Raw genomic sequence first — 13,131 nt, forward strand, 5'->3', positions numbered from 1 at the left:
GCGGGACTTGTACACATCGCTGGAGCAGCAGCTCTAGGAGCAGCTGGAGCGCGCTCGGTGCACACCGCCCCAGCCCGGGGAGGAGCGGGAGCCGGGAGGGAGGAGGGCTGAGGGGTGCTGGTTACGTAAATGATACTAGCCCAGTGAGAGGCCTCCAGGCTGGGGCTACGGGAGGGGGAGGGAGCGCGCGAGGAGGAGGGGCTGGGAGGGAGAGGGCCGGGGTGGGAGGGGGGCGGGGGCTGGGGGCGAAGTGACCAGGCGGTGGCGGCGGCGGTAACGGCGGCTCTGCCGAGGTGACAATGTGTTAGCAGCCCTCGTTCGGTCTCCTGCGCCTGTACGGCCTCGGCGCCCGCTCTCGCGGCGCTCGCGGAGCCCTCTAGCCCGCCGCTGCGCTATGAGGGCGCCTCTCTGGGGCTGGCCCAGGCCGGAGCCAGCTTGCTCCGCTCCCGGGGAAGTGTGAAGAGAGAAGCGCGGGCGGGAGCCGGGGCTGCGCGCGGCGTTCGCGGGCCGGCGCGGGTTCCAGGTGAGCGCGGGCTCCGCGCACTCCGCACTCTCGGCGCGGCCGACCGGCGCCTGCTGGACTAGTGGAAGCTGAATCCCGCGTGTGGACTGCGGTTCCCTCTTCGCGGGATCCTTGGCCACGATAGCAGGTCTCCGTCTCTCTCTTGCTCCCTTTCTCTTTCTGGTAATTGTTTGGGGCGAGTCCTCTCCGGGTAGCCAGGGTGCCCAGGGTGCCCGGGTGGGTGCCGCAAAGTCCCGCAGCGAGTGTAGGGCGCGGAGTCGAGCGCCCGGGGCCGGACGGGGGTCAGGGGCGCCCGCGGACCCCGCGAGACAGCCCCTTGGGCACTCTGAGCGCGCTCGCCGGTCGCTGCAGGTGCGGAGGGTGGATCGCGAGGCACGGAACTTTCTGCCGCCTCCCGCTCTCTACCCGGCTTTTTCCGCTATTTGGCTGAGCTCCGGGTCGCTGGCCACCCACTGCGCCTTGGTGGCTCGGCGGCAGGGGCAACTTTCTCCTACCAGCTGCGGGAGGCTGGGGCTTGCTGTGCGCGGACTCTTCTCGGCTTGACACCGCGGACGGTCTGGAGCTTGGGTGTCCTCTTCGACGATTGCCTTCCTTTCTTTCTGCCTCTTTCTTTCCGTGCCCCTCGGTCTCTCATTCTCTTCTGTGCGTCTATGTCTCTGACTCAGTTTCTTTCTCTGACTTTCTCTCTGACTGGCTCCCCCTGCGCCCTTCGGGTCTGTTTCTTTCCCCTTTTCCTCCTTGTCTTTCTTGGGATGTCTCTTCCTGTTACTCTGTCTCTTAGGCTTGTCTCTCCTTCTGGCCTTATTTTCCGTCTTCCTCTCGCTGCCTCTCTCTGTCTCCTTTCCTCGCCTCTCTTGTCCTCCCGATCACCAGACCCCAGGCGCCTTGGCCAGTGGAGCACGCCCCCGGCCCACCATCTGGGCATCTCCAGGTACAGAGATCTCCCTGGTCAGAGCCAGAGGGTGTGCGGGGGATGCCCTTGTGTGGGCTCTCGTGGAGTCGATGGGCTGAATGAGCTACTCAAGGGCTAGTCTCCCGGCTCCGCGCGGCCGCGAACCCGAGCGCACAGAGGATGCAATGCTGGCAGCGAAAGCTGCGGGCGCCCCTCCCCTCACTCCGTTATTTGACTACGATCAGATCAGTTGAATTTCCTGGTAGATAGTCTCCATCTCTTACAGGTAGCCCCAGGAGAAGAGATGGATGAAGATTTTGGATCCAGGGAAAACTGACCTCGAAAGGGTGGAAGCTTTCGTGAGGCAAAGGTGTTGCTAGCGGTGGAGAGGAGCATTGGGGGCTATATGCTTTAAACTGCCGTAACACTCAATCCTTGAGTGGTTTCCTTGGGAGAGGTCGTGGTCACTGTTCCCACGAACAGAGCGTAGAAATTTTATTTGCAGGGTAAAGACACTTGGCTGCCCTAGACGCCAGAATTTCGGGTTTTCTTTGGGCCCTGGGATCTTTAGTTTTATATGAAGGCTGCCTTTGCTCAGGGTTGCTTCCCTACCGTCCCCATGTGTGTGTATGTGTGGTGCGCGCGTGTGCGTGTGCGTGTGTGTGTGCGCGCGCTGTTCCTTGCGTTCGTGCCCTCTAGTGTTAAAGAAACCAGCTTGTTGGAGAATAGTGAAAAGTAAGGTCAGCCTGCTTGGTGACATATTTCGTACCTTTCACTTTCCCAGATCGTTCTCCTTGCTTTCACCATCCTTTCCTTTTCCTCATCTTCACTTTTGCATTGCATTACTAATTTTTTCTCTTCCCTGATCTTTACAAACTCCTCCTCTCCTGCAGAATTAGAACCTTAGTATTGAAACCCTGTTGGAGTGACTTCGCAGATGGATAGATTTGGAAAATCTTCATAGCCTAAGGCAGGCTTTGAACATGAGAAATGTGCATTTCTCTGCGCTGTTTGCCACAAGCCAGGGTTTCACATCTCTTCCTTGTGCCCCTGCCCACCTTCAACTCCACTGAGAATTTTCTCTGGCTGCTCCTGCTTGTTTAAATAAATGCTTTTAATTCTCTGTGTGTGTGATGCTCATCCCATTCCAGGGCTTAAAGCTGCTTACTTAAGTAGAGGCACTGTGTCTGAGATCAGGTTCCGAGAGGAAGGAATGAAAGCTTTTGCAAAAGAGGTACAGTGCTGCTGGTGTAGATTAATTCTGGATTTGAGAGTGCATAGTGGAATGGGATGCTGCTTCAGATATGCAGACCCTAGCGCGGTGTGGGAAAACTAGTAAATGCTTAATAAAAACTTGCTAGTTGAGTGATTAGCATGTAGCTAATTATGGGCTTTGAAGTCACCCAGTTATGCTAATGAGCCTACAAACAAGAAGTTGAATTCTGCCTTTTTTTTTTTTCTGTTTCATTTAGTCTTTTATGAATGGGAATTGAGGACTAGTAGAAGGGATGTTGAAACATGACTCTTCTGTCCCTTTTTAGTTCATTCACTGCTTGAATTGGCCCCCCTCTGCAAGTCTTTAACTTGGCTGATGCTCTTTAACAAGTCACTGCAAAATTGAAGAAATGATTTTAGAGGCTTTGATGGCTGGCATCTCTTAATCTTCCTACTTGAAAGTAAACTGCAACATGACATCATTTGTTAGTGAATATTTTCATGTGGTCTTTCGCAAGTGAAACGTTCTCTCTTTTAATATAAGGAACAGATCTGTCAGCTTAAAATATTTGGGGCCTATAAATTGATCTGCAAACCGAATCACTTGCCTTAAATAATTTATAGGCTTCCTTACTGCTTCAAATGTATATGAGAGGTGTGGTACTACATATATTTGAGAATTTGCCAGAGTACCTGGAAATGTAGTCCTCCTGGCACAAGGTACTAGTAGGAATTCTTAGGCTGCAGTATTGTTTTGTTTTGGGGTCTTTTTTTTTAATATATATATTGTTTTTTTGATGATAGGGTAGTCACTTCTCAAAACAGTTGGGGATTTGCCATGACTATTGTACAGGAGTGTGTTCAAGGCAATTTTGCTTTAAAAATATTGGCTTATAGATCACCTGACATTGTACCCAATGTTTTATATTTAAAAATAGCAAAGATAGAGTGAAGGTAGAAATTCGGATACTGGTTGAGATATGTTCTGATTTACTGATAATATTGAGGTATATTTAACTTTTTAATTTTATGTGCATTGATTTCACATTGAACAGTTTTGTCAGAGTGAAATACAATGTTTCCATTTTGTTTACTTGATATTTAGAAGTGGTAGTTCTTTCTTTCCTTTCCTTTGTTTTCTTTTTTAGAAGTGGTAGTTCTAACAGGAAGATTTCATGGAATAGAAGTTGTGCAGCTTTTTAAACTTAGCATTTTAGGGAGAAGGTGAGAGAAGGCAATACATGAGTATTTTTATTCATTCTGGTTAAAAAAATGAAGAGGATACTGGTGTTTCTGAATAACATCAAGTGAAAGTAAGGAGTATGATTGAGAATAATGTATGAATAAAGTCTACTAGGTGAAAGAAATAACAGTACTCCATGTCTTTAATAAGTGTTCATTGTATTTTATGGAGATGAACAGTCTCTATTGGTATTTTTAGGTATCACGATCTCAAGTGGCATCTCTTGTAATAAACAATAAATTAAAAAAAATATTTTATTTGTTTATTTGACAGCTAGAGAGAGAGCACAAGTAAGCAGAGTGGCAGGGAGAGGGGGAGAGAGAGAAGCAGGCTCTCTGCTGAGAGCCTGATGCAGGGCTCGATCCCAGGACCCTGGAAGCATGACCCGAGCTGAAGGCAGCCGCTTAACCAACTGAGACACTCGGGCGCCCCAACAAGAAATTCTTGACTGTGACTTTTAATATATCACCTTGGGTTTGCATTGCCATCAGTAGTAGGAACATGTACATGTCTTAAATTTAATGAGACCTTACAGGATCACTACTTTGAAGTTAGAGTGACCATATGCCTAATTATTCAAAGAATTTTAACTGGGTTTTGGTTCTCCTTCCTTCCTTCTGCTCTTGTTACGGGAATAAACACATGTGAAACATCGAATCGAGACTCATACTGACTTTGACAGTCTATTTGATGTCCTTTCTTAATATCACCCCCCACCCGCCCACTCACACATATGTTCAACACATAAATCACATATAAAGATCTGGTACTGTCTGCTCTGATAAACTTTTTGTCGTTTTAAGAGATTAGACTTTTTTTAAAAAAGATTTGATTTTTAAGTAATCTCTGTACGTAAAATGGGGCTTGAACTCAGAATCCTAAAATCCAAGAGTTTCATGCTCTACTTAGTGAGTCAACCAGGTACCCCCAGATTAGACTGTTTACAATTTCTATCTTAAAGCACATTCTTTAATAAAAGACATCTGCTATTCAGTTACAGATATGTGTTTTTGAAGAGTCCAGCTTTCTACTGTGAAATTTAATACTTAGAAAATTAAAAAAGAAATTTGCGAAAGTGAGTGCACACAGTAATTCAGTAGTTGGTCATCCATTTGGGACATTATAAGCAATTGTATTTTAGAGAAAAATATAAACCAGATGGACTTTATTCATTTGATACTTGTTTTTTCTAGATTCAGATTTAAATCTATTTGTATGCTTCCAATGTAGTGTATTATAAAAATATTTTTTTAAAAGATTTTATTTATTTATTTGTCAGAGAGAGAGAGAGAGAGAGAGAGAGTGAGCACAGGCAGACAGAGTGGCAGGCTCCTGCGGAGCAAGGAGCCCAATGTGGGACTCGATCCCAGGATGCTGGGATCATGACCTGAGCCTAAGGCAGCTGCTTAACCAACTGAGCCACCCAGGCATCCCATAAAAATATTTTTAACGAGTCTTTGCTTGATTACCAAGAAATAACAGGTGATTAAAGATACCTGTGTGATGAATGTATGTTCCAGTTTGCTTATAAATGAATTGGCTAAAATTTATTTTTAGCTATGAGTTTTCTGGTTTTATTGTCTTTGTATGAGTCAGGACCTTTGTATTTAAGCTGAAATTCTTAGTTTTGAGAATTTTTAACCAGGGATTATTAAGAGATTTCTGGGGCCTACCATTTAAGATAAAAGTGAAAGTAGGGAGATGTGCCTTTTCTCTATGGGGCCCAACTTCACTCGAATGTGCACATGTAATTGTCCTTATGAACTCTTGGGTTCTCTCTCAGCCTTTACCCTATCATAAGTGTCCACTCCTCACAGCAGACCTAGAGCAAAATACAAAATATCGGTTGTTGAAAGTTGTTCCATGTTAATGGTAAATCTCCAACATAGCTTGAGAGGGATGCAGAGAAAATTGTGACTGTTAACATCATAGATATGAACACAATTGTGATCATATTTTCTGTTATATGAGAAAATTGAAACGCTCATATTAAATATTCAGACTTCCTTTGTATTATTATTGTTATTATTTTTGGAACTGCTTACAGTTAAGATAGATGGGAACTGTCCAAGATCTAGCATATCAGGGTTTTAACGGGGATGTGGAATTAATTAGGATTCTGATACATTAAACTATATTGATATCACTTAAATCTTATTTAAGTTCTTGTAGAACATTATAGGAAGTGTGATTAAACTGTTAGTTGGCATTTTGGTGATCATAATACAAGTGCTGAGTAGCCACTGTAAACAGAAGAATTTAGAGCAAAGCCTGCATATTCAAAATCATCTAAATTACGCCTCAGAGATAGTAGTAAATGTCAACTTAATCTCTTGCCTAATATTAATTGCCTTGATATTATAAGCACAACACCTCTTTTTTTGTTAAAAGATGGATTTTGACATATGGGGAGGATTATGTTCTTGTAGATCAGAAGCATAATAACTGACTTAATTTCTTCTTGAGATTTTTTATTATATAATTAGTTTCATATAGGAGAGGATGAGATTTATGTGACTATCAAGACCCCTATACGATACTACCATTAATCTAATGAAAGAAAAATGAGAACAAATACTTGGAAACAAATCTGTGTGAAGGTACAGCCATTTCCATTTATTTATGAGGGAGTTAAAAATGGTGAATTAAGTTACACATTCAGAAAATAACTAAAATCTGTTGGATACTTACTTTGTCCTTGTACTGTGGATAAGTAAACATCTAATAGGTCTTGCCATGTTTTATCCTCATAAGCATATGAGTAGTAAGTAGTATTACTGTCCCCATTGTGTCCGTGAGGACTCCCTCACTCAGAATTACACCACTAGTATGTATGAGCACCAGGGATCACATCAGTTCTTTATGTCGATGAAGCCAGTGCTCTGGTAGTTCTCAGTCTAACATTTTCACTGACGAATAAGTTGAAAAATAAAAGTGAGCGCCAACCTTCATGTGAACATTTCCTTCTGACTGGTAAAAATGATTTAAGAAGCCTACTTCTATCACCATTGTGTTATAAAAGGGTAGACATTTGTACACTGTCTAAGATGGCAGAACTGATTATCTTATCAAAATGTAGTTCTTAAAATAGAATAAATTTAGCTTTCTATGCATTCTTCTACAGTGCATTTATTTTTCAAATTTAACAAAGACTGATGAAATTTTTTTCACAGTCTGCTAAGTTATTTCACCCTCTTCTGTAGTCTGTGCTTGGGAACCCTGCTTGGTGGAACCTCTAATATCCTATCTTACCCATGTACTTTGTGCCCATGGACAGCGCTGGCTAGTATGGTAGTCATATCTGTCACCTAATGAGAAACATACAACCCTTATAGCTATTCCATTTTCTTGCCAGTCGTCAACCTGGGCAATAAAATTTGGACCCAAGATGCTAGCAATTGCTCTAGCCTCAGTTTACTATGGCAGTGATTGTTGGAAGGATTAGAGAATTGGAGGTGACTTGTTCCCTCATGGCAGTTAAACACAGACCAATGTTTAACTGGGACAAGAGGTGAGTGTTATGCCGAAATAAAGGAGCGTGTCTTAAGAACTTTAACTCCTTTGCCCTTACCCCAAACCTTTGTGTTCAGCCTTTAAGGATCCGTCTGTTCCTTTTTCACTTCTTTGTTTGTCTTAGTGAGGACAAAGCAGTTTTGCTTTAGGTAAGAGGGAAAATTGCAAAGGTAAACTTCTAACTGTTTTTGTAAAACTGATCCATGCTGTTAAATGCCAGGTTGCTTTGGATAGAAACTACTGGGGCCATTGAAGAGGGAAAAAAATGCCAGTGGGGGTAGATGAATGTGGCAAAATTGACCTAAGGCATCGTTTCGTATCCTTGCTAACAAATCTGATACAGATTCTCATTTGCCTGGGATGGGTTTACAGAATCTGTTTTTATTTATTTATTTAAAGATTTTATTTATTTATTTGAGGAGGGAGAGAGAGACCACAAGAGCGAGGAGGTAGGGGCAGAGGCAGAGGGAGAAGCAGACCCTGCAGAGCGGATAGCCAGATGCCCTTCAGCTCAGATCATGTTCTCAGGGCCTGGAATGTGGGCCTTGATTCTAGACCCTGAGATCATGACCTGACCTGCTGCCCTTGAGCTACCCAGGAGCCCTCAGATTCCATTTTTATAAATACTTTTCTAGATGATTCTAAATACAGTGACATTTCAAGCAACTGATTTTACTTCAAGTTCATCATTTTTCAGATTTACTTACTAATTTTTATTTATTAAAAAAGGTAGTAGTTACTGTCCTTTTAGCACAGCCAGACTTATTCTCCATATCCACAGTTCTTTTTAAAATTGTGCATTCATTTATGTCCTAAATTACAATGACAAACAAATTGCTGTTAAAACAAATTAATGCTTATTTTTCTACAGAGTTTGTTCATAGGACTTCTGATGTCAGTGTGTCTTCACAACCACACACTTAACACATTTTAACATTCAGAGACTTGAACTATCACAAGAAATGCTAAAATCCTAGTAAACATAGTTGTGCATTTGATTTCATTTTCATGATGCCAAAATTTCAAAATACTACTCAGAATATAAAATAGCCATAGATCTTTTTTTTTTTTTTTTTAAGATTTTATTTATTTATTTGACAGACAGAGATCACAAGTAGGCAGAGAGGCAGGCAGAGGAGGAAGCAGGCTCCCTGCTGAGCAGAGAGCCCGATGTGGGGCTTGATCCCAGGATCCTGGGATCATGACCTGAGCTGAAAGCAGAGGCTTTAACCCACTGAGCCACCCAGGTGCCCCCAAAATAGCCATAGATCTTAAAGGAAAAATAGAGTCAAATCTGAAGTCAGAATGTAATTTCTGGGCAAGCTGTTAGGACTGGTGATTCCTCTTTCATTTTGAGCTTTTAAAGTAGTGACTATTCACAATAAAAGAAAGTAGTAACCAGCTATTTTAGAAACAATAAAAATGGGCAGACATTAGGACCTGGAGCCTTAAAACAAATACCCTGGGAATAATAAAAATTTTTACTGCTACAAGTGTGAAGGGCCAGTAATCTGTAAGGGGAGCAAATAGAATTAAACTGAACCGTCAAGTCTGTGTCTCTGTATTTAAGAAACAGGAGAGTTTCCTTTAATATTACTTATCAGTTATTACTTTTGTTATCAATATTACTTCTATTACTTATTAATATTACTTCTATTACTCTATGCTTTTGAATAGTCATGCATTCTAAAATAGGCATGTGGATTCCTTATGATAGAAGCCGTTCAATTTAGGGTAGATTAGTTGGGAAAGAACACCCCAGCATTATATAATAATTAAAATAGCTTCACATTACTGTAGACTCTTTCTTCCCTTAAAAAAAGAAGTTACTATATTATGGACACAATTCTAAGTGCTTTACAGAAATTCGTTTTTATCATAACAGCCCTCCAAGTAGGTTTGATTAGTACCTCCATTTTACACACAAGGAAATTGGGACCCAGAAAGGTTAAGTAAATTGTTGCAGACTGAGCTGATGAGTGTGACAGGGCAAGGACTGCGCTCTTTTGATGAGATGGTTAATAAAACAACTTGCTTTGCATCACGAAGCTTCAAGTAGCAGAATTGAAAGTGGAACCCAGATTCCTAGGTCTTGTTTCCTATTTAAGTAAGATTTGCTTTTAAAAGTGAAGGAAGAAAGCCGGACCAACAAATCAGATTTCTACAGTGGGAAACAAAAATGTTTACATTTTAGAAGTCATAACACTGGATTAAGAAAGACAAGCTGCAAGTAAAAATTGAAGTTCTCTCCTGGGTGGCTCAGTGGGTTAAAACCTCTGCTTTCAGCTCAGGTCATGATCCCAGGGTCTGGAGATCCAGCCCGAGCAAGTCCGGCATTGGGGCTCTCTGCTCAGCAGGGAGCCTGCTTCCCTTCCTCTCTCTCTGACTACCTCTCTGCCTACTTATAATCTCTGTCAAGTAAATAAATAAAATCTTAAAAAAAATACAGTTAATTATGTAAGAGAATAAATGTGGGAAAATTGGAATGGATTTCTTAACGATTTTGTTGTCTCTACTTAGATGCAGACTGCCCCTACCTCCCCCAAAACAAGAAGAAATTAGCATATAGTTATACAGACAGGAGGAAAAATAACTAAATCCTTAACTAAGTTAGATTTCTCTATATAGATTGTAATCCGTAACTGAGATATGTATCTGTAACCTAATAAAAAATAGCTTATTTTGCTGTGATATTGCTGATAAAATGTTTAAATTACATTAAGAAATCTTTATGGAAGGGATGAGGAAATCCTGCTGAAATTTCTGGCTTTTTTTCTTAAGTGTTTCAAGTTTTTCGTATAATGGCATATCTTTACTAATTTGTAGTCACTAGTAATCTGTGAGAACTGATGTATTAATCTTTGATAAAATACATTTTCTCTTTATGACCTTTGGTTGATTTTCAACAACTTTCTATTGCTTACTATTTTTGTTTAATGTACTAGGACAGTGTCTTAACGATTTTTCTTTATTCTTTTAAAAAATATTATTTTAGATTGACTGATAGTTGATTGGGTTATGCAAATTATTTCAATTACATACCATCAATAATGAGTCACTCCACCTGCCTGGTTTTTTAAAAGCTACAATTTGTACTTAAAAACAGTGCTGTTTTCAGAGTCCATAAATGAAATGAAGGTTTATGGGGTTACTAACTAGCTTAGTATCAAAACTTGGTACAGTTTTTCCTTTTTTCTCACAGCAAATTCTTTTTTTCTGAATTTTTTTTTTTTCTGAACCCCCAAGGCTTGTGGTTCTTTGATTCTCCTGATAGTTAAGTCCCAAATGGGACTATATGTCATTTGTCCTGAAAAATGGGAGAACCCTGAATATGGTTCAGATTTTATACCTTTCCTGTAGGTTGTCAGTGTGCCTCTGTATTTTCTTCTTAAGTAAATATGTGTTTATCATTTCTTCATACCCTTTTTCTTCTCCCATATCTTTTCCTTACTTCTCCTTTCCTTTATTCCTTCTTCATGGGTCTCCTTTACTTTACATGGTCTTTCTTCTGTGGCTTAATAAGTCCACATGTAGCAGGATTAGACTTTTAGTGCTGTTGATTTGTTAAAAAAAATTATAAAAAGATCTTTGTTTATTTATCAGTTAGTTCTGAATAGGTAAGAGACAGACGCTCTAGCTTTTGCATCTGGGTCATTTAGCAGGAGGCTGGGGATGCTAAATTCACATCTCATTACCTTTGTCTACTTTTAGAATTGTGTACTTGGGCCCTGTGGTCAGTTGGCAGTTGGCCGGCCCGTGGCTCCAAGGGAATGCTGTGTTATTTGAAGGGATGCCAATTTCAATTGCCACATACAAAATTGTTCCATACAAAACATCCAGTATGTATTTTATTGTTAACTCTTGGCTATTGACTTCATGTCAAAAATGTATTATGATATCAACTGTTAGATTGTAATGAACAATTTTAATAATTTAGTTTCTGTGGCTCTCACTCCCTGATTTTGGGTAGTGTTTACCCTATTTGATAAATGTAGGGCAGACATTTTTGTCACAGATTTTTTAAGTTTTATTGTTGTGCACTAAGTTGAGATGAATCGTAGGTAATTGGATGGTGCAGCTGAATTAACACATTGAATTGCTAGTTATGAGACACTTCATTTGCTATTGCAGACAACAATAGGCCCATTCTGCTTCTACAATGCACAGATTCTTACTATCTATATAAAATTCTAATTCAAGTGGGATAAAGTGTATGCATCATTTCCATTCCTTTTGTGAGGAAAAATAACCTTCACAAATATAAGATACTTGCAACTATCTCATTAAATAATTTTGAACTTCAATAAATATTTTTTCTGAGAATGTTAATCAGTTGTCTCATTCTCCACAAAAAGGACAGTATAAGACATTTCATAAATATGAAATCAGGAGTATTGCTTTTACCCTGTGTACCTTAAGACCTGTGCAGATGTGCAGTTTGCATTTCTTTCAACAGAGAGAGAAAATGTGAATCATTAAGAGCAGCATTGTTGCCATCATGATTATGTTGATATTCAATAGTATAGAATTTTGCTTGATTTTTTTTTTTTTCATTTTAAGCGTTTTAAGTGTAGCTTCTCTAGGTTGGTGTAATTCTTTTAAACAGGTGAGTATCCGTTTTTAAGAAGAAGTATTGATACATATCTGTATTTATCATATTTTTTTCTTGAAACCTCATTAATTTAAGCATAAATTAAAGAGTCAAAAAGATAACAGACTGTTAAAAATGGTGTAGAATAAAGCAAGGTAGAGGAAAACTAAGATACAGGAGAGTGGCCTGAAATTGAGGAGGGAGCCACTGTGTCCCGAACAAGCCCCCAAAGGCTTGAAGCTTCATAATGCCAAGAAAAATAGAGGAAAGAAATGAGACACTAGAGCTGACACAGAATAATGAATCAACCTGTATAGATGGAATAACCAGCTTACTACTTAGTAATTCTGTTTCGTATGCAAATAACCCTATAGCAAGTGTTTTTCACTAACTGTCTCATTATACCTCTTAGTACATTCTAATGATGTTACTTAAATGGCTGAGGAGCAATAAGGGCAATGAGGGTTACATCCTAGAACCATAGAATAAAGCCCCTTTTATTTTGGTACTTAAAATCTTCAAGCCTAATGATCAGCATCTCGCTTATCCCAAAGCAAAGTTTTCTAATCAATAAGACCCATTCAAGTATGGAGGACTCAGTACTTTCTGTTTCTTTGTTCTTAATTATAAAATAGCAACCATGGAGTACCAGACTTCTAAGAAATAATTTAAGGAAAGATATTAAGAAAAGCCTGCAGGGGCACCTGGGTGGCTCAGTGGGTTAAGCTGCTGCCTTCTGCTGGGGTCATGATCTCAGGGTCCTGGGATTAAGCCCCTCGTCGGGTTCTCTGCTCAGCGGGGAGCCTGCTTCCTCCTCTCTCTCTCTCTCTGCCTGCCTCTCTGCCTACTTGTGATCTTGCTCTGTCAAATAAATAAATAAAATCTTTAAAAAAAAAAAAAAAGCCTGCAACGTGAAAAAGAGAGACCAAGATAACTGAAAAGCCATTAACAATAAAATGACCTTGCAGGGAACAGATAATTGAAAGATCATAAGACAGACAAAAAACATCAGCGTTGCCGAAGAGGTGTAAGAAAATACTACATTCGTAAAATATGGATGATATGGAAGAGACAATGAACAAGAAAATTATGGAAATTTAAGATTTTGAAATCAGTAGGTTAAGGGAAATTTTTAAGTTTCTAATAAGGAAAAT

At 40.4% G+C, this 13,131-nt stretch overlaps 1 protein-coding gene across 3 annotated transcripts in view; it reads left to right on the forward strand.

Annotated features, from left to right (window-relative positions):
* Positions 1–237: 237 nt before the first annotated feature.
* Positions 238–13,131, forward strand: part of GALNT13 (polypeptide N-acetylgalactosaminyltransferase 13) — a 533,010-nt gene continuing 520,116 nt past the window's right edge. For 2 of the 3 annotated variants that reach the window (XM_059393983.1, XM_059393985.1), the window contains exon 1: positions 238–650. The gene's annotated coding sequence lies outside the window, so the exon portion shown is untranslated. Of the gene's footprint in view, positions 651–706; positions 1,455–13,131 lie in introns of those variants that run through there. The other variant, XM_059393984.1, reaches the window with a different exon arrangement.

Source organism: Mustela nigripes, chromosome 3, assembly GCF_022355385.1.
Source record: "Mustela nigripes isolate SB6536 chromosome 3, MUSNIG.SB6536, whole genome shotgun sequence".
Taxonomy (NCBI): domain Eukaryota; kingdom Metazoa; phylum Chordata; class Mammalia; order Carnivora; family Mustelidae; genus Mustela; species Mustela nigripes.